The sequence below is a fragment of the Macaca fascicularis genome, chromosome 17, assembly GCF_037993035.2.
Source record: "Macaca fascicularis isolate 582-1 chromosome 17, T2T-MFA8v1.1".
Classification (NCBI taxonomy): Eukaryota; Metazoa; Chordata; class Mammalia; order Primates; family Cercopithecidae; genus Macaca; species Macaca fascicularis.
Genome location: NC_088391.1, coordinates 41,329,368 through 41,349,915, shown reverse-complemented (window position 1 = coordinate 41,349,915; position 20,548 = coordinate 41,329,368).

Below are 20,548 nucleotides of genomic sequence, written 5' to 3'. Positions count from 1 at the left end.
ACTCAACAGTTGAATTTTTGAATAATGTTAAAGTTGCCTCAGGTATAATTTAGACAAACATTATATATTTATTAATTCATATTTGTATCATTTTTATACAAGAAATCTGATTCAAGTTATTTTAAAATCTGCCATTAGTATCACACTGCTTGTATCTATTTTTGTGTTTATAATCTCCATGCTGAATTAAAAAAAAAATTAAACTCTACATTTCCATATGTAGAGATCTCAATTTCATATTATTTGACATATATTCTTTGTTGTATTAGAAATACATTGGAAACGCAATTCTATTTTTCCAGATGCTTTACAATGAATTCACATTTTATTTAAAATCCCCATAGACTCAACATAAATATTCAATAAATCTGTTTTATCTGTCTCTAGGTAAAAGTGCTTTGCAAAACAAGGGATTCCTTGTCAATTATTGATGTACACCAAGAACTTTTGTTATTTTACATGCCTCCAAGGAATACTACCCATAAGGTAACAAAAGGAATAAAAAATGCTGAATAGCACCCAACAGAAGTGATATCATATTCAAAAACAGCACTTTAAATTGACAAATAAAAATGAATAACTGCACACACAAATATAAGGTGAAGAAAAAATTCACCAGGTACTATGGAGTGAATGTTTGTGTTCACCACAAAATACATATATAAAACCCTAATCTTGTTACACAACTAAACATACTCATAACATATGATCCAGCAATTGTGTCCTTTGTTATTTATCCAAGGGAGTTCAGAATATGTCCACACAAAATCCTGCACCTGGATGTTTATAATAACACCTTTATTCATAATTGCCAAAACTTGCATGGACAATATTTCCTTTAGTAGGTGGATTGATAAATGAGATGTGGTACATACAAACAAAGGAATGTTAATGTTAAAAAAAGGGCTATCGAGCCATAAAAAACCATGGAGCAACCAAATGCATACTGAGAAGGGAAGAAAGCCAGTGTGAAAAGGCTGCATACTATATGATTCCAAATATATGTCATTCTGTATAAACAAAGCTATGGAGATAGTAAAAAGATCAGTGGTTGTCAGGGGCTGGGGGGAAGGTTGAGTGAAGAGGTAGAGCACAGATTTTTAGGGCAGTGAAAATACCCTGTATGATACTATGGTGGTGAATGCATGTCATTGTATGGTTGTCCAAACCCATAGAATGTACAATATTAATACTGAACCCTCATGAAAATGATGGGCTTTGGGTGATTATGTAGTAGCAGTGTAGGTTCATCAGTTGTAACAAATGTACCTCTGTGCTACAGATGTTGATAATGAAGCAGGTTATGTATGTGTCAGGGAGGGGACACCTGGGAAATCTCCGTACCTTCTACTCAATTGTGCTATAAGCCTACATTGTCATAAAAAATCAAGTTTATTTAAAAATAAACAAACAAAACCTGTCATCCCCAGTATGATAGTATTTGAAGATGGGGCTTTGGGGCATAATTAGGTCATGGGAATCGAGTCCTCATGACTGGATTAATGCCCTTATGAGAAGACATACAAGAGATTTGATCTCTCTGTCAGCCATGGGAGGACATATGGAAAAAGTGGCTATCTACGAGTCAGGAATTGGGCCCTCACTAGACACAGGATCTGCCAGCACCTTGATCTTGAATGTCCTCTGCTCCAGAACTGTGAGAAATAAATGTTTATTGTTTAAGCCACCCAGTCTGTATTAATTTGTTATAGGAGCCCAAACTGACTAGGACATCAGAGATTAAAATATTTTAAGATGTCAAAACGAATTAGATTGACAAGAAATGGGAATATATCCAAACAGAAAAGAAAATATTGGGGAAATAATGGTTGTTTCTCTATAGTTTTCTAGACGGTTAAGGAAAAACAGTAAGTCCATCAACACAATGCTGGTATATACAACTATTTTAAGAGGGTATATATTTTAAAGAATGCTTCATGAATTTTAATATTCTGTAAAAAGATTCAGAATTTAATATATGAGACCCATGTTATTTATAAAAATCAAGTAGAAAATAGCATTCAGAATTTACAAAATTCGAGTCAGTTTGTAAATTGCAGCATAAATTCCACCATTTAAAAAAGTTTATATGTAGTTAGAAGAATATAAAAACATAAATTAAAAACTCCATATAGTTACTATCAGGGATGTTAAAAAGTAATTCAAAATAGTACTCAACAACTCCGTTGATAACTTAGAGATAACTAAGATAAACTACATCCCCACAGAAATTTAGAAATGCTTTGTCCCCCTAGGTAGAATTTGTGTGAACAGCCTGTAAAACAAGACTGCTGAGTCAAAGGTAAAGGTGGGTAGTTAAAAAGCTGTATTGCTGATAGCCCTGAAAGGACAAATTGCCTTTGAAATGGAAAATCCTTGACCAGCCAAATGGGATTTTTCTCCTTTTCTCTTTATGAGCGGAAAAAGAAAGAAAGAAGCCCTTTCACAACTAAACTATATATTGGTGCTGAGTGATGGATTTGTGGACTCTTAGTCATTTCTCAGAGTGAAACAGAATCAATCAGCTCTTTTGTTATGAGGAAAGATTTATAAACACTTGATTAACTTTGAGAGGCTCAGCTCAATCTGAGGGCCACAAGACAAGTCTTGGATTTGTTGAATGTAGGGCTTCTAATAGAGTATGATAATGTATTCATCATCAATAATTTCTGAAAACTACTTAATGGTTGTCTATCAGCCTATGTACTGTCCAAACAATACATGTGAAATGGTATAATTTTACTAACAAGAAAATGTACTGCATTTGTGCAAAGGATCATCAAATTCCTTGTATCGCTGGACTTGGTTGGAGTCTTTTTATGCTGCAGTTATAGAAGTGTGTATGGGACAAAATACACCCAAGAATTGCTCACAAATTCTCCTTAAAAAAATAACGGGAGACTGAGGAGGGTGGATCACAAGGTCAGGAGACTGAGACCATCCTGGCTAACACGGTGAAAACCCATCTTTACTAAAAACATAAAAAATTAGCAGGGCGTGGTGGCAGGTGCCTGTAGTCCCAGCTACTCGGGAGGTTAGGCAGGAGAATGGCATGAACTCGGGAGGCGGAGGTTGCAGTGAGCAGAGATCCTACCACTGCACTCCAGCCTGGGTGACAGAGCAAGACTCTGTCTCAAAAAAAAAAAAAAAGGGGGGGGGTGTAAAATTAGGAAAGTAAATACATAACATACAATTTTCTTAAATGATATTTAATAAAAGCAATGACAAGAAGCATTAATTTCTATTTTATTAATTTTATCAATATGCATTTATTAGTATGTGTCCTTGATAAAGCCTCAGGGAGCAGCAAGGTGTTGAATCACAGTATAGCTTGAAAATCTTTATCAGTGCTCAAACTGTTAACCATGTATTTAGCCTATGGAGAAACAGTTGTTTGGAATAACTTTATCAAATAGAAAAGTAAATGAAAAAAATCTGAGCTAACATTTCCTATAATAATCTAGATTCCTGGATTCTGCTTGCTCTCCAGCTCATCCCAGTATCTCCACTTAAAGAATAAATGTAAGGCTGTATATTTTAATTATCCCTCATCCTGACCTGTGTCTATCAACTTTTGAGGTATTATGACTGATTTCTGATCCAAGTCATACTTCTGAACTATCACTAATAAACTGGATAAATATTATCAATGTATTTAAGCACTGTATTCCTCAGTGAGTCTGAGTTCATTTTCAAGAAAATGAACTAAATTATCATACCATTTCTCTCTGATATCTTTTTAATCTTCTGTGAAGCATTCCCTTTGCACTTAGGCAGACAAAAACTCACCTTCTTCAATGATCCCGTTCAACTTGGTACAAAGAGCCATTTGTGAATATTGTGCCATTATTATTAATAATATGTCTCTTCAGTAAATTATAGAGAAAAGGCAGGACCATCTTCCCTTGAGCCACAGTTTCTGATAAACCATAGGCATCCTGAGGCTTTGCTCAATAAATACATGGTTGTCTTAGTCACTCTCACTCCCTGAATGTGGGTATCTCTTATTCTACAAAGTGCATTTCAATAAAATAGTTCAAATAGTTGATATCTATAACTATTTTTAAGACTAATTTTTATATTGAAATAATATTACAAAACATATCAAAAATCAAAAATGTGTATAAGAACAAATAAAAGCCTAACATGATGTGAAATGGAAAAATCTCTGCAACAATAAGGTACTGGAAAAGAGCCACGTTTGAACAAGTTTAAGAGGGTGAGTTTAGATGAAGGGAAAAGAAACTTCCCACATTAGGAAAGAGCAAGAAAGCAGAAAGAGGAAAGAGTTGAACAGCTGTGATATAGGTTGCAAAATATCCTCAGAGTGTCTTAAAATAATAACAGCAATTTTGAATCAGGTCTTGTATGAATGAGGAGCTAAGCCACTACTAAGTGTAAGGATAGGGTGATAATGCTTTTTTTTTATATGCATGAGCAGAGGTCAGTAATATTGTGTGTTTCAACAAGCAGGATGTAAGGTAATTAATAAGAAAAATGTGAAAATAGACCATCTCTAGGACTCAGTTTCTTGAATATCACTAAGGTATTTCATTTCTGTGTTTAATGATACAAGGGATGTTTTTACTCCCGTATCTCCTAACATTATGTGGATAATTAACTGTCATAGAATTTGTTTGCCATATCTATATTACCTTCCTTGATATGGAGAATAGTTCCCAACCAAAATGAGGACTTTTAAAAAACAATAATAGGAAAAGCATGTACTAAATCCAAGTAATTTGTGTCCATTATTTTAATTCTAAGACTAACAAGTAAAAACGACTGTTATAGATTTTTGTTATTATTACTTGTGTTGATTTTCATTTTTATGAACTAAATATTTGAGCAGCATATTTCGAAATTATTTTTATAAACAATGTAAAGTAGATGAGAATTTACTACAGTTCTTGTACATTTCTTGTGAAATACCATGATAGCTTTTGTTTTAAAGTTTACAATGTAAACTTCTGTTAGCCACTGAAGATTCAGTTTTTAATGGTCACATGTTGTTGAACACATTACAGTTGAGAGGGATCTGTAACAGACATGTAGTGTTCAAAAAGAATTTTGATCATGAGAAAAATCACCTGCCCACCCCGTTCTCCATTATTATATGTATTTTTTAAATTGTTAGATTTTTCTTTTTTTATTATTATTATACTTTAAGTTCTAGGGTACATGAGCATAGCGTGCAGGTTTGTTACATATGTATACTTGTGCCATGTTGGTGTGCTGCACCCATCAACTCGTCAGCAGCCATCAACTCGTCATTTACATCAGGTATAACTCCCAGTGCAATCCCTCCCCTGTGCCCCCTCCCCATAATAGGCCCCAGTGTGTGATGTTCCCCTTCCCGAGTCCAAGTGATCTCATTGTTCAGTTCCCACCTATGAGTGAGAACATGCGGTGTTTGGTTTTCTGTTCTTGTGATAGTTTGCTGAGAATGATGGTTTCCAGCTGCATCCATGTCCCTACAAAGGACACAAACTCATCCTTTTTGATGGCTGCATAGTATTCCATGGTGTATATGTGCCACATTTTCTTAATCCAGTCTGTCACTGATGGACATTTGGGTTGATTCCAAGTCTTTGCTTTTGTGAATAGTGCCGCAATGAACATACGTGTGCATGTGTCTTTATAGCAGCATGATTTATAATCCTTTGGGTATATACCCAGTAATGGGATGGCTGGGTCATATGGTACCTCTAGTTCTAGATCCTTGAGGAATCGCCATACTGTTTTCCATAATGGTTGAGCTAGTTTACAATCCCACCAACAGTGTAAAAGTGTTCCTATTTCTCCACATCCTCTCCAGCACCTGTTGTTTCCTGACTTTTTAATGATAGCCATTCTAACTGGTGTGAGATAGTGTCTCATTGTGGTTTTGATTTGCATTTCTCTGATGGCCAGTGATGATGAGCATTTTTTCATGTGTCTGTTGGCTGTATGCATGTCTTCTTTTGAGAAATGTCTGTTCATATCCTTTGCCCACTTTTTGATGGGGTTGTTTGTTTTTTCTTGTAAATTTGTTTGAGTTCTTTGTAGGTTCTGGATATTAGCCCTTTGTCAGATGAGTAGATTGCAAAGATTTTCTCCCATTCTGTAGGTTGCCTGTTCACTCTGATGGTAGTTTCCTTTGCTGTGCAGAAGCTCTTTAGTTTAATGAGATCCCATTTGTCAATTTTGGCTTTTGTTGCCGTTGCTTTTGGTGTTTTAGACATGAAGTCCTTGCCCATGCCTATGTCCTGAATGGTATTACCTAGGTTTTCTTCTAGGGTTTTTATGGTATTAGGTCTAACATTTAAGTTTCTGATCCATCTTGAATTAATTTTCGTATAAGGAGTAAGGAAAGGATCCAGTTTCAGCTTTTTACTTATGGCTAGCCAATTTTCCCAGCACCATTTATTAAATAGGGAATCATTTCCCCATTTCTTGTTTTTCTCAGGTTTGTCAAAGATCAGATTCTTAAGGCCAAATAGCTTTGGGCAATCACAGGGGCCCATGCTGGTTGTTTTTGCTTTTGTGTTTTGAGATGGTGTCTTGCTGTGTTTCCCAGGCTGGAGTGCAGTGGCACAATCTCGACTCACTGCAACCTCTGCCTCCCAGATTCAAGTGATTATCCTGCCCTAGCCTCCTGAGTAGCTGGGATTACAGGTGCATGCCACCACACTCGGCTAATTTTCTGTAGAGATGGATTTCACTATGTTGGCCAAGCTGGTCTCAAACTCCTGACCTCAAGTGATCCACCTGCCTAAGCCTCCCAAAGTGCTGGGATTACAGGCATGAGCACCAAGCCAGCCAAGACACTATTGTCTATCTTTCATGGCCAGCTTAATTGCAAAAGCATTCCTGTTATCTTTACTTTCTCTGATAGGAAAAGTCTTTATTGATATGTAAAATGTAAGTAGTTCTGCACTTGTTTGTGAATTACTGAATGACTCCAGAACTCTGATTTTTATATCATAACGTTGGCCCTCTTGTAAATTTATAAGGAACTGTAAGGATTAAAATGAGACCAATGAGGAATAAGTAATAAATAGTGGAATTTAAAATATTTTATTTTTTTCCCTAAGTACGGATATTTCCTGACACCTAAAAGTCATGCCGTCATTGGTGTTTTGTAAGATGCTGCTGGACAAATCATTGTTGAATTCTGTTAAATTACACTGGGGCTCCAAGAACCATAATTATAAGAGATAATGGCTTGTGGTACTGGAAGCATTTTAAGAGGTTATTAGAGAATCAAATTTCTATTTCGACTTAATCTTTAAGTATTTGGTAGTATGTGTTATATGTTAATTAATCTGAACATTTATAGAGCATTATATGCCTTTTTCCTATTATAATATCTGCCTGAAATATATTTAATAAACTCTGAGAAACTGTGACTGAACCTCTAACATTTACTTATATACAGACTATCTGAAGTGTTACATGAAGTGTTGCCATGTCAAAGGCAGAATTAATCCATTGCTGTTATATATTCCCACTTGACATTTTTTAATGCTTCTAATCACAACTTTTACAGAGTTATTTGTTTAGATATCAATGACATCTGCAACAGTAATCTGAGCCATTTGAAATTATCTCCACTTGTAACTGTGTCATTATTCAAAGTATTTATTAATATAACTTATGGGATAAGTTTATTAATATAACATGGGATAACTTATGTGTTTTGACATAATTATAAACTTACTCATTTGCTTTATAATTCTCTCATCCTTTATTTTCCCCTCCCTCCCTCCTTCCCCCTTCCCCTCTATTTGTTTGTGTGTGTATACAGTGTGCACACACACACGCACACACACACATTATTCCAGATATCTATTTATTTTTACTTTAGTTTACTTTCAGGGGTTCATGTGTCGGTAAATTGCATGTCACTGAGGTTTGGTTTACAGATTATTTCACCACCTAGTAATAAACAAAATACCCCATTCGTAGTTTTTCAATCCCTATCCTCCCACCTCCCTCCACCCTCAAGTAGCTCTGGTGTCTGTGGTATCTGTTGTTGTCTTCTTTGTTTCCGTGTATACTCAATGTCTCACTTCCACTTATAAGTGAGAACATGTGGTGTTTGGTTTTCTGTTTCTGTCTTTTTACACACACACACACACACACACTTTTATGTATGTATGTTTTACATTTATCTAGAATTTATTAATATACATCCTGATTATCCTGATAAGCACTACAAATATGACATAAAAATACAAAATATGCTTTTGCCTATTCAAGAAACTCGTTGGTACGACAAGGCCTGTAATGCATTTTCCTTTTTTTTTCAACTTTTATATTAGCTTGAGGGGATACGCGTGCAGGTTTGTTACCTTGGTATAGTGCATGATGCTGAAGTTTGGGGTACGAATGTATGACTGATCCCATCATTCAGGTACTGAGGATCATACCCAATAGTTACTTTTTCAACCCTTGTCTCCCTCCTCAACTCACCCTTCAAGGAGTCCCCAGTGTCTATCGTTGCCATCTCTATGTTTGTGAATACCCAATGTTTAGCTCCCACTTATAGATGAGAATCTGCAGAACCTGCAGATTTTCTGTTTCTGAGTTATTTTACTTAGGATAATGGCCTCCAGCTGTATCCATGTTGCTGCAGAGAACATTTTCTCCTTCTTTTTAATAACTGTGTAGTGTTTCATGGTGTATATGTACCACATTTTCGTTATCCAGTCTACCATTGATGGACATCTAGATTTATTCTATGTCTTTGCTATTGTGAATAGCACTGCAATGAACATATGAGTGCATGTGTCTTTTTGGTATATTTTCCTTTTGGCATATACTTAGTAATGAGATTGTTGGGTTGAATAGTAGTTCTGTTTTTTAAGTTCTTTGAGAAATGTCCAAACTTCTTTCTACAGTGGCAGAACTAATTTACATTCCCATCAGCAGCATACAAAGCATTTGCTTTTCTCCACAGCCTCACCAGTATCTGTTGTTTTTTGACCTTTCAGTAATAGCCATTCTGATATGGGGAAGATGATATCTCATTGTGGTTTTGATTAGATTTTCTCTAATGATTAGTGATGATTAGCATTTTTTCATATATTTGTTGACTGTACATCTTCTTTTGAAAAGCATCTGTTCATGTCTTTTGACTACTTTTTAACAGGGTTATCAAACTAGATCAATGAGTTTTTAGCTAGCTTATCTATTGAAGTGACTTATAGATTTTGTTGATCCATTTAAGTTCCTTATAGATTCTAGATATTAGACTTTTGTTGGATGCATAGTTTGTGAATAGTTTGGGAATGCATAGCTTTCTCCCATTCATTAAGTTGTCTGTTTACTCTGTTGATAATTTATTTTTCTGTGCAGAAACACTGTAGTTTAATTAGGTCCCACTTGGCAATTTTTGTTGCAAACGCAATAAAGACTTTAAATGAAATGATTTGGCGGTTTTGCAATATCAGAACAAGGTGGCCAAGAGCCAATTTAGAGATAATGTGCATTTTTGATCTTTTAAGTTAAATTTCAGCCTGCACATTTTTTTTTCTTAGAAATATTACTTGTTATTCTTCCCATTCCCCTAGCTGTCTAGTTACTGATGTCCATCTTAGTCTCTGTCTTTATCGAAGGAAAAATAAGCATGCTACCACGTGAAAATTCAAAAAGTTGACTTCTTAATTGAGGTATTTCAAATGCCATTGTTTTTACTATGCAGCATGTCATCTATATCAAGCTATATTCAAAACTGATGTTTAAATTTTAAAAGATAAATTAAATATTTTATTTGTATAAAATGACAAGAAAAACTATTCATATCTTGGACTTTGCCTATATGCTTTCCATACCCTCTCTCTTCCTCTACCAAAAGTAATTTTTCATACATACCCCATATATTCCTAAAGAAATATTTTATTGTTTTAAGCTTATACAATTATACTGTATGAGATCTTCCATCACATACTATTTTGTGATCAGTTATATATTTGATTTTTAACAAACTTTTTTCCAGGTGCAATTTTTTTTTAACATTTTAATTTGCAACTTAAATGGCACCAATTTCTCTATGGCTTTACTTTGGTGACTTCTAATTACATACCACTCAATAGTAAGCCTTATATTCGAACTGGTTAAATCAACCAATGTTAGTCAAATTTCCAAACCAGGGAGGGGCTTTAGAAAAGCCTGAATAACTACCCTTTCCTTTATTTATGAAGAACATGACAAGTTTTAAATCTATACATTTCAAATGTAGGCAATGTAGAATACATAAATGAGAATAAAGTATTTTATCAGACATGACTTATTGTTGAAAGATTTTAAATAAAGAACTCTCAGATTATCTGGCCTCTTCGGGCCAGAATGTGCCCACTTTAGAAACTTTTAAGAAATATTTTTGTTCCTTTTTGATTTCCCAAGAGGATTGGAAATGTACTAATGTACTAAGGCAAATGAAACAGAATAAATCAGTTCACTCACAAGAAATACTCCTGGGTGATGATGAAAATATCCAACACATTATTTCAAAGTGACAAAACTCAGGATGAAACTGAAGAAATAACTCAAAAGTGACAGTTACTTTGACTCATAGTTCCACATGGAATCCACATGCATACAACTCCCATCCTTTCCAGTGTATTTGTTTAGAAGGAATCACTATTAAAATTATTTTGTGTGTTACTTTACAGCATAAATTATGTTATGCGTATAGCGTGTTACTCTATGTACAGTTACATACAGTACCCTGAATTTTGTGTATTACAATGCTCAAAACAAGATAAGAAAAGAGATTTTCTTGGCGCATGAACAGAAGACATTTTGTAAGACATTTCCATCTCCGAGAAATGGAGAAATTTCAAGCCAGTGTCAATAGACATTATTTGCTTATTCTCTCCTTTTTTAGTTGCAGTAGCTCCAGCAGTTTCCTTTTTTTGTTGTTGTTTTTTTGTTGTTTGTGTTTTTCTTTTTCTAGTTTGCTAGCTCCTTCTCCTCTCCTTCTTCCTCTCTTATCTAATAATACAGACCAGATGTTCTACTTGGCCTAGAACTTGTCTGCACAGCTTAACCCTTTGACTTTCTCTGGGTTGCAGTGGAAGCAGGAGTAAAGGGATCGAAACTCTTCAGTCAGGGGCTTCTGGCCTGAAGCCACAGATGGTTCCAGTTAATGTCTCCATGCAGCAGCATCAGTCTTTCTGCTGGCAATAGTCCCTGTCTGCAGCCAGCGGTCTGACCTCACAGTGGTGGTGGTGGCAGCTCTGTGCTATGACCTCTCTTGTAGGTCAGGCAGGCTGCTGTTGGGACCACATAGACACACAACTTCCACATCTGTATGCTGGGTTTCTAACCTTATATTTTTTAGATTAAGCTATATTCATTCAACGTTCTGTCTTAAGTATTCTGTAGAATGTATGTATCCAATTTGGTTATGTAGTCTTCTAGTCTTTCTGCTATGATTAAAAATAAAAAGTTTTCACACTATTTTTTAGGATATAAACTAAATAGTTAAGTAGAAAGTTTAGTGTGTAGACAGGCATGCTTTCTCCATTATAACTGATTGTTTCACTAAAATTATGGTAGTTGTCTGTATCACATATTTTCCTCTCTCCCCTCTTGTGGTTAAGAACACCTCTCTAGCTCATTATTCCATTTACTTTGGACTTGGCTACATGCCTTGTGTTGGCCAATGGAATGTTAAGAGGCTTGTGTAGGCCTAAGCAGAAGATTTAAATGTTATTGTGTAGTTCGGTTTGAGATTATGTATTAGTCTCTTTTCATGCTGCTGATAAAGATGTACCTGTGACTGGGTAATTCACAAAAGAAAGAAATTTCTTTAACAGTTCCACGTGGTTGGGAAGGTCTCACAATTATGGTGGAAAGTGAAAGGCATGTCTCTTATGGCGGCAGACAAGAGAAGAGCTTGTGCAAGGTAACTCCCGTTTTTAAAACCATCAGATCTTGTGAGACCCACTCACTATCAGAGGAACAGCATGGGAAGGACCTGCCCCCTAATTCAGTCATCTCCCACCAGTTCCCTCCCACAACACGTTGGAATTATAGGTGCTACAAGATGAGATTTGATTGGGGATACAGCCAAACCATATCATTCTCTCACTGGTCCCTCCCAAATCTCATATCTTCACATTTCAAAACCAATCATGCCTTCCCAATAGTTCCCCAAAGTCTTAACTCATTTCAGCATTAACTCAAAAGTGCACAGTCCAAAGTCTCATCCCAGACAAGGCAAGGCCTTTCTGCCTATGAGTCTGTAAAATCAAAAGCAAGTAAGTTACATCCTAGATACAATGTGAGTACAGGCATTGGGTAAATACAGCCATTTTGAATGGGATAAATTGACCTAAACAAAGAGGCTACAGACCCCATACAAGTCTAAAATTCAGCAGGGCAGTCAAATCTTAAAGCTCGAAAATGGTCTTCATTGACTCCCTGTCTTGCATATGGGTCACGCTGATGCAAGAGGTGGATTCCCATGGTCTTGGGCAGCTCCAATCCTGTGGCTTTGTGGAATATAGATCCCCTCATGGCTGATTTCATGGGCTGGTGTTGAGTGTCTACAGATTTTCCAGGAACACGGTGTAAGCTGTCAGTGGAGCTAACATTCTGGGATCTGCAGGATGGTGACCCTCTTCTCACAGCTCCACTAGGTGATGCCCCAGTAGGGACTCTCCGTGGGGACTCCAAACTTTTTCCTTCTGCCCTGCCCTAGCAGAGATTCTCTATGAGGGTCCCATCCTTACAGCAAACTTCTGCCTGGGCATCCAGGTGTTTCCATACATATTACGAAATCTAGGTGGAGGTTCCCAAACCTCAATTTTTGACTTATATGCACTTGCAGGCTGAAAACCATGAGGAAACTGTCAAGGCTTGAGGCTTACACCCTCTGAAGCGAAAGCCCAAGCTTTTCATTGCCCCCTTTCAGCCATGACTGGAGCAGCTGGGACACAGGGTACCAAGTCCCTAGGCTACACAGGGCTCAGGGACCATGATTCTGGCCCACAAAACCACTTTTTCCTCCTAGGCCTCTGGACCTGTGATGGGAGTGGCTGCCCTAAAGATGTCTGACATGCCCTGGAGACACTTTCCCCATTGTTTTGGGGATTAACATTTGGTTCCTTGTTACACAAGTTTCTGCAGCCAACTTGAATTTCCCCTTAGAAAATGGTATTTCCTTTTCCATTGCATTGTCAGGCTGTAAATTTTCCAAACTATTATGCTCTGCTTCCCTTATAAAACTGAATGCTTTTAACAGCACCCAAGTCACCTCTTGAGTGCTTTGCTGCTTAGAAATTTCTTCCACCAGATTCCCTAAATCATCTCTCTCAAGTTCAAAGTTCCACAAATCTCTAGGGCAGGGGCAAAATGCCACCAGTCTCTTTGCTAAAACATAACAAGCATCACCTTTGCTCCAGTACCCAGCAAGTTCCTCATTACCATCTGAGACCACCTCAGCCTGGACCTTATTGTTCATATCACTATCAGCATTTTTTTGGTCAAAGCCATTCAACAAGTCTCTAGAAAGTTCCAAACTTTCCCACATTTTCCTGTGTTTTTCTGAGCCCCCCAAACTGTTCAAACATCTGCCTGTTAACCAGTTCCAAAGTCGCTTCCACATTTTCAGGTATCTTTTCAGCAAAGCCCCACTCTACCACTACCAATTTACTGTATTAGTCTGTTTTCATGCTGTTGGTAAAGAGGTACCAAAGACTGGGCATTTTACAGAAGATAGGAGTTTATTGGACTCACAGTTCCACGTGACTGGGGAGGCCTCACAATCATAGCAGAAGATTAAAGGCATGTCTCACATGGCAGCAGACGAGAAGATCTTGTGCAAGGAAACTCCCATTTTTAAAACCATCACATCTTGTGAGACACATTCACTATCACAAGAAGAGCATGGGAAAGAACCACCACTCATAGTTTAATAATCTCCAACTGGGTACCTCCCACAACAGGGGGGAATTATGGGAACAACAAGATGAGATTTGGGTGGGGACTCAGAGCCAAATCATATCAGCTTACTTTCCTCTGTGCGTGTCACATAGGAGCTCCTTCATCCCAAAATACAGAAAGAGAAAGTAGATGAAGACTTGAACTTGACTCACAGCCTAAACAGTGCCACAGAAGTTAAACTACAGCTTTTGATATGGGATATTATCAATCAACAAATATTTGCTGCTAAAGCTGCTGATGTAGAATGCATTGCATATAGCTTAGCAAAATCTGACCACTATGTGATTGTGACAAAGACAACTTTAGCAGGAAAAAACAGTTGACCATCAGCAATTCATTTTTTACTCCATGGTTTGTATTGATTATTTAAGTGGCTACCAATCCAGAGGCTATGTTTCCCAACATTCTTGATGAATATATAGATAGACCATGTGACTAGCCTGAATGAATTATTACGAGAAATGTTTCATATCATTTGCATGCCAAGATTGTTAAGGGCCATTTGTGTCATCTTTAGGTCTTTAACATCTATAGTGACATCAGAAACCATGTGTGGAAATGGCACCTTGAAAACAGGAAGAAACTTGGATCCCTTTATCATTGCTTTGAGGTAGGCCCATTGGAAAAAGGATATGTTCATGGGTATTAGTATTTTCCTGAGTGAGTGATAAAATTTCTTTATATTATGCTATTAATATTTGGGAACCGCTTTTTATATTGATTAACCTATCCTAATTGAAAGATGGTTGTACTAACCTCTTTGCTTCATACCGTAATTGGAAAGTGGTTGTACTAACTTCTTTGCTTCATACACTTGTTAATAGTGGAAAACATTTTGTTTTTAATGTTTTTGAATATAGCTGAGTATTGATTGGGATATCATTGTAGCTTAAATTCTCATTTGTATGATTGTTAATTATGTGAAGGATTATTCTGAACATATTCTATTTTCCCTTCTGGAAAGTTCCTCACCTGCTCATGTCCACCAAGGATGGCCTACAGTTGATGCCTGTGTCTTTTGCCTTTGATGGGAAGCTCAGAATAAACCAGAAAATGGAGAACTGATAATTTTACACTGTGTCTATCACCTGACCCAAGGTCACTTCTACTCACAAGTCAAATTTCTTGACACTACCCTCCCCTATTAGTTTTGAGCTATTACTACCTTTGACTTGTCATCTTTTATTAGATGTATTCCTTGTGAATTATAATTTTATCACAATCATGGTTTGTATTTTCTTTTAAACTGCATTTTGTCACTGTTTATGGTTATAGAAATATAATTAACTTTTGTATAAATAGTTTGCTAAATGATTTTTAGTTCTAATATTATTTATGATAATTCATATGTAGATGTATTCTTTTTTTACATAAATCATCTTTTACATATGATTGGCCTTAAATACATTATACAAACTCATTCATAGGAAAACGCAGACATTTCTAAGCATACCATTCATATTCATGGATCCTTGTTAAGAGTCATAAAAAACATTGATTAGGTTATTATCTAGAGCTTTTATTATAATGATAACATAAATGCTATTCAGAAATAAAACATATAGCACAAAAAATGAATTTCCCCCTTTTCCCTACTATTTGTTTTAAATGGAATTAGTGAGTTTTGTTTGTTTCTTGTTTGATCAAGCATATGTATTTATCCCTAAATCATTTCCAGACCTTTCCAGAAAAGTAACTCTATTTTCAGTACACTCAATAACATCAAATTGTTCTGTCAATGTCATCTTTTTGGAAATCTATTTCATTTTTTTGGAGACATCTCTAGAGCATCTTTCTGAAGTTTTCCAAAGTGGACTGGGTGCTTTGGGCCTGCTTTGAAGCCTGTATCTTTTTCTTTGTTACTACCCAGTTTTGCTAAGCCATTTACTCCATCTTTTCTCCTGATGAAAATCATGAAAGGTAAAAAATTTGAGAAATTGCATGCATAAATGCATTTATTCTATTAATATACTTCATTTATATTTAGATTGGTACAGATTATAATATTTCAAATCATCTTCACTCAGAATTTTGAAGACTTTTTTTTTTTCATTTTTCTCTGGCTTCCAGGGTCATTATTGGGAAGTGCAATGACAATCTGTATGTATGTGAAAGGGTGTATGAGTGATTTTTACCCCAGAAACTTAGAATCTTCCATTTGTCCCCAGTTTCTAATATTTCAGGATAGCATGCATTTGTGTAAATATATTTTCTTTCATCTGCTTGTCACTTTATCAACTCTTTGAATCTAAAAACTCTTAACTATATTCTGGTAAATTTTATGGAGGTTTTGATATTGTTTCCTTTACTATTATTTCCTTACATTGTATTACTTTTTCTTTTTTTAAATAATGTCAAATGGATATTTAGATCTACCAGAGTACTAATTTTTAAAAGCTATTTGCTCTGTTTTATGGGAGGTAAAATATACTTTATTTTTAAATTATTGTGTTGAATTTTTATATTTGAAATCAGACTTTTTAAATCCCAGTCTTTAAAAATTAATATTATTAAATTCTTATATGTTATGATATATATACACATGTACAGATATATATGCAGGAGATACTTAGAATAGATATATAGAATATAGATAGATACATAGGTAGATAGATGATAGATAGATAGATAGATAGATAGATAGATAGATAGATAGATAATGTTTCATTCTCCCTGTACTATTTAAGTTTCTTTTTTTTCCTCTTTGTTGTGGTTCCTCTCATCCATGAAAATGACTCCCTAAGATTTCTGTATCTTTGTATGTTTACTCTTATTTTAAGTATAAATTTTTTTAAAGATCATTGCAAACTTTCTGGCCTGAAAATAGAAGTCCAAGAATGAACTTCACTATTTGGTGATCCAGCTTCTTGTGGAGACCTTTGATTTTCATATGCAGGGTCTTAGATTCTGTTTCTTTCCACTGTGTAGCTATGGAATGAAACCATAGGGTCCCTATATATTATCTGGTCCTCAATGCACTTACTGGCTTTTGTCCCAACCACTCTTTTTGATTCATGCTTTTGCAGTTTTTAGCCTCCATGTTTTTGTTTTGCTGAATTTTGGCTTGCTTAGCTGAGCTGTGGATTTGTTAACATGAAATGTTTTATATAGCTGTTTGGCATTTTTATAGGAATATTTCTATAGATATCTAGGCCATGATATTGAAGAAATGGAATACATAAATAGGGAATTATAAGGCAAAAATTGTTACTATTTCCCGATAGGAGACCCTTAAGTTGAACTTAGGAGTTTGGGACTCTCACATGTATCATAATAGTTTATGTCATGCTTCCTTATCCCTGCCTCACAACTCACTAAGTAGAAAGTAAGGTGAAAATCCAGTTGCTCTAATACTGTAAATTTCAACCATCTTGGCCTATTGGACACAAGCAGAAAGAGCTTTCGTTTGCAAGTCCACATTTTCCTTTCTCTGTACTTCCAGACCCATCATTTATGATTATACAGATTCCTTTTCTACAGAAATTTACAAGGATAAGGAGAAATGGTTACAACAGTCCCACATAATGACTCTCTTTCTTCTCACCACAGTCACTCCCTAGTGTTTTCCTGTTTCCAACCTAGACAGGAAAACGCTTCCTTTTGCACGTTTAAGTAATGTCGTTTCCCTACCCCTTAACATTTCCTCTTCCACAGGGAATGCAGGAATCCTCACTGCTCCTCAACTTCTCCTGACTCAGGCAGTTCTAATTTGTATAGTCCAAATAATGTCACCTTTTTTTTTTTTTTCTATCTACGTGGGCATACTTCAATATTATTAGTTTCATGTGATAAAGGCATAATTTAAATTAAAAGACTTTGTGTGCATCTGACTTCAAGTAAGCTCTGTTCAGTGTATAGAACAGTACAGCGATTTCTCAAAGAACTAAAAGTAGAATCAGCATTTGATCCAGCCATCCCACTACGGGGTAGCTACACAAAGGCAAAGAAATTATATAAAAAAGGTACCTGCAGCCATATGTTTATTGCAGCATTATTCACAATAGTAAAGATAGAAATTCAACCTAGGTGTCCACTGACATATAATTAGATAAAGAAAATGTGATATATAAATACACACACACACACACACAGAGAGAGAGAGAGAGAGAGAGAGAGAGAGCGAGAGAGAGAGAGAGAGCACAGAATATACTAAGTCCTGAAAAACAGTGGAATTATCTCTTTTGCAGCAACATGAATGCAACTTGAGGTCATTATCCTAAATGAAATAACTTAGAAACAGAAAATCAAGTACCACATATCCTCACCCATAAGTGGGAGCTCACCAATGAATACACATTGACACACAGATTGGAATAATAGACCCTGGAGACTCTTAAAAGCTGGGAAAGTGGGAAGGGGGTTAGGTTTGAAAAATTACCTACTGCGTATTCAAAGTTCACTGTCTAGATGATGGGTACACTGAAAGCCCATGCTTCACCACGATGTAACATATGAATGTAAGAAATCTGCAGTCCAGGCGCAGTAGTTCACACCTGTAATCCCAGTGAGAGGTGAAGCCAGCTGGACTTCCTGGGTGCAGTGGAGACTTGGGGAACTTTTCTGCAGCTAGCTAGAGATTCGTAAAATGCACCAATCAGTGCTGTGTAAAAACACACCAATCAGTACTCTTGGCTAGCTAGAGGTTTGTAAAATGGACCAATCAGCAGGACATGGGTGGAGACAAATAAGGGAATAAAAGCTGGCCACCCCAGCCAGCAGCAGCAACCCCCTGAGTTCCCCTTACCTGCTGTGGAAGCTATGTTCTTTGGCTCCCCACAATAAATCTTGGGGTTGCTCACTCTTTGGGTCCTCACTATCTCTAAGAGTTGTAACACTCAGGCAAACTCTGGGGCTTCATTCCTGAAGTCAGTGAGACCACGAACCCACTGGAAGTGACAAACTGCGGACACACCAGCACTTTGGGAAACTGAGACAGGAGTATTACTTGAGCTTAGGAGTTCAAGACCAGCCTGGGTAACACAATGAGACTCTGTTTCTACAAAATATGTAAAATGAAAGATTAGCTGAGCGTGGTAGCATGTGCCTATAGTCGCAACTACTTGAGAGGCTAAGGCAGGAGGACTGCTTGAGACTGGCTGGTCAAGACTGTAATGACATAGTGAGACCCTGTCTCAAAAACAGAAAAAAAGATATCTGCACTTTTACCCCCTAAATCTATAAAAATAAAAAATAAATAAAATTTAAAATTTAAAAGTAAATGAAATTTTTTTTTTAAATGGCACTGCTACTAAATATGTCTCTCTAGCTAAAGATTCTTTTTTCTCCATAATGAATTAATTAAGGGACATTTGGCCAATATATTTTGGTAAATGTTGCACCATACCTACAGAGTTACAAATCACCAACATCGTACTAGAAAATATTTCCCAATAATTTCAGCCAAAGTACCTACATTGATTTACACTGGTCTAAGTTGGATCATTCACTTGTATCTGAGTCAGTCATGTTTTCTAGCATACAGAATATATGGACTCATGAAGCTGAGACCATTCTTGGAGACAAGAAAGGATCAGCTCTAAAATTACTGTTGCCTAGGAGAAAAAGGTGATTCTTCAATGAGCTCTTTGAGCAAACAGATGCCTAACAAATATTGTTGAAGATACCCATTCTGACAAAAGTTAAGAGACTAGTCTAGTTTCATTAACCATGTTCCAGGTTACAAGCTGTTAGAAAAATGCTACATTGCAGCAAGCATTTTAATACATTATTTTGATTTTTTTTTTTTTTTTTTTTGCTTTTTCAGTTGAAACAATGTTACCAACTACAAGTCTGAATTCCACCAAAATAGTTAGACATTTAGCATTTTATGAATAACAAACTATCAGATTATTTTCCACTTTATATTCTCCTTAGAAAGTATTTTATTAAATCAGACCCATGAATTTATTAGTTAATAGAATTACTCTGTTTAGAAAAGTATTTTGTTAAATAAATAAACTTTTAGAGATAAGACCATTCTACTAAAGTGTATACATACATCAGCATGTAGCAGATCATTCTAACATGGTAAGAGAAATTCAGTAACAGTCTGGAAGTATATGATTTTTGAGATTATATATAGTTTAGTTTTGTCTTTTCTGCACAGGCTTTTTAAAACTCAAAGTAGTGTTATTTTGTTGCTGCTATAATTTTCACTATAACAGTTTAAGAAGTATAGCAATAGAAACAGTTTACTTCTTGTAATCTATGGGTTCATTCAAAATCTATTATCAACAAGCTTCCTAGACAATAGTGAGTCTTGTAATACCTATTTTTTCCATGTGCCCTACAAACACCTTCAGGTAGAAACATTAATATTTTTTAAACATGATATTTTCACAGAACAAATATATACAATGTTGCCTACATTCTAAATAAATCAGATACACTGATGGTAATTGAATTATCATTGCATCGAAAGGTCCAGATTCACCACCAATCTTCTAAAGTTGCTACCCTACAATTTTTAAAAAAATATGGAATTCTTAATGTAACTTGGAGCTCAATACATTTATAGGGACATAGACATAAGGTCCATGTTTATTTTCTTCTAATCTAAGGGTATTTAATATATAATATTCATATTTTAATTAGTTATAATTATAATTGA